The sequence below is a fragment of the Arachis duranensis genome, chromosome 6 (genome assembly GCF_000817695.3).
Source record: "Arachis duranensis cultivar V14167 chromosome 6, aradu.V14167.gnm2.J7QH, whole genome shotgun sequence".
Classification (NCBI taxonomy): Eukaryota; Viridiplantae; Streptophyta; class Magnoliopsida; order Fabales; family Fabaceae; genus Arachis; species Arachis duranensis.
This window is the reverse complement of record NC_029777.3, coordinates 1,492,930-1,495,426: the sequence shown is the minus strand read 5'-3', so window position 1 is coordinate 1,495,426 and position 2,497 is coordinate 1,492,930.

Genomic DNA, 2,497 nt, shown 5'->3' with positions numbered 1-2,497 from the left:
ATTTATAAATTCAAATATCATATAAGTATATATATAAATAATGTGTCATTAAGATTAAATATTTTTTTAGTATAAATTTTTTTAAACTTTTAATAAAATAATAGGTGTCTAATTGATTAAATCTAAATTTCATATATTAGTATAAAAAAATCACACACATTACTTGTACTTTCTAAATTCAAGAGCCTATAATTTTAAGCACTTGTATGATCTTGTACTCATCATGATTTCATGAATATTTATGAGAATAAAACCTCTTAAAATTATTGATTAGAGCGGCACCACCTTATATTCATATAGGTGGAATCTTTTGATAAATAATATTCTCAATCCATTAAAAGCTTTAGATCACCCTCCTAATTTATTTGGGGTTAAGGGCCCGTTTGGAAAACTCGATAAGTAGCTTTTTTTAACTTTTGACTTATGAAAAGTGGTAGTATTAATGTCTGGTGCAATTTTCAAAACCAAATTGCAACTTTCTAAGAAGCTATTTTGGAGCTTATAGAGAAGTTAAAAAAAATGACTTCTCTCATAATACTTCTACTTTTCATTACATTTTTATAAAATAAGCACTTTTAGAGTTAAAAATTCAAACACAAAATAACTTATTTATAAGTTATTTTTAACAGAGTCATTTAATGTTTAAGTTATTTTATCAAAAGGAGCTTAATTAAGTTAGTTACCCAAACTGGGCCTAAGTACAATTTTGATTCTTAAGGTATAAGTCGAAAATTTGTTCGTCCTTAACCTTTTCTTGTACACAAAATCGTCCCTAAAGTTTATTTGGTTTTAAAAGCATCATTTTTATTTAAATCTTAAAATTTATTACCAAAATATCCCTAACCAAAAAAATTTATAACATTAAGAAAAAAGAGAGAGAAAGACAACGAATGAGAGGGAGAAAGGGAATCACCGAGAAGGAAAGAAGAAGGGCCAGGGAAGGAAAAGAAAAGAAGAGCGGAAAAGGGGGGACGGTGCCGGCGAGGCTTGGAGCCGCCGTCGTCGTCGGGAATCAGAATTTGCAGAGGGGGAGAGAGCTCCCGAGGGAGAGAGGAGACGCGAGCCAGGGAGAGTGACGCATTGAGAGAGGAAGACGAAGGAGGCGCTGTCCACGCCTTGCCGCTGTTAAGGAGCTCGCGAAGAAACAAAGAGAAAAAGAACGACCAGGGAGAGGAAAAGGGATGCCTCGTCGCCGTCGTACTCTGCCACTGCTACTGACCTTGCTGCCGCTTTGCGCCCTCGCTGTTGGTTCCCATCGCTGCTCGTTTCTAGGGTTCCGATTCTGCTTCTGATTTATTGATTTTATTAATTACATTGTTGACTCTACAATACTTCATGCCAGGCAAACCTAGCATGCACGGTGTTGTAGGTGTTGCAGAACGAAGGAGTCGAACTTTTAAGGACATAGTGAGAAGTATGATTAGTCTTTCTTTCTTACATGAATCACTCTTAGGAGAAGCCTTAAAGATCACAGCGTACATTCTTAATAGGGTGCCAAGCAAAGTAGTTAATAAAACACGTTATAAAATTTGAACTGGAAAAAGGCCAATATAAAGCATTTACACATTTAGAGATGTCCAGCTAAAGCACGACCTTATAGGCCACATGAAAAAAAAAATTGGACTCAAGAACAATTAGTTGTTACTTTGTTGATTACGCTGAGTGATCACGGGATACAAGTATTACAATCTTGCATCAAGGTCTATTTTTGAAACAAAAAATGCGAGATTTCTTGAAGATGTTAAATTTTGAAAAATGAAATATTAGGAATACTATTTTTTACGAGAATTCTGTAACTGATAATAATCAAGTTTTCATATCTATTATTGTTCAAAATACAGTTACAGTACAAGAGCACAATGAAAATTGTATTATAGATCCAGTTACAATACTAAAGAACAATGAGAATATTTTTGTTGCTCAAAATACTGCTACGGTACAGTAGAATAATGAGAATTCTCCTTAACTCCAACCCATGCAACAAGCTCAACAACCTCAAGAAGTGTTATTAAGGAGATCCAACAAAAAAAAGAGAACCGAAATTTCGGATGAATATGTAGTCTATCTCCAAGAACACGAGGATGACATTGGTTTGACAGAAAATTACCCAACCAATTTTTACCAAGCTATAATTTGGATGCCATTAAATCGATAAAAAATATTTTTTCAATGAAAAAAAGATATTTTTTATTTTTTAGTGTGTTTAACAAATTTCTAATAGTAAAAGTAAAAGTACTAGAAAAAAAACATCTTTTTTTGAGAAGCTACAATTTACATCTTTTTTTAAAAAGATCTTTTTTTTTAAAAAGATATTTTTCACATAATAAATGAATAAAAAGTACTTTTATCTTATTTTATCCAAACATAATTGATAGATAAAAAGATCTTTTTGCATGAGATACCCAAACATAAAATCACTTTTACTTTTGTAAACGATCTTTTAAAAAAATATCATTTGAAAAAAGATTCTTTTCGAAAATAGCGTTCAAACAAGCCC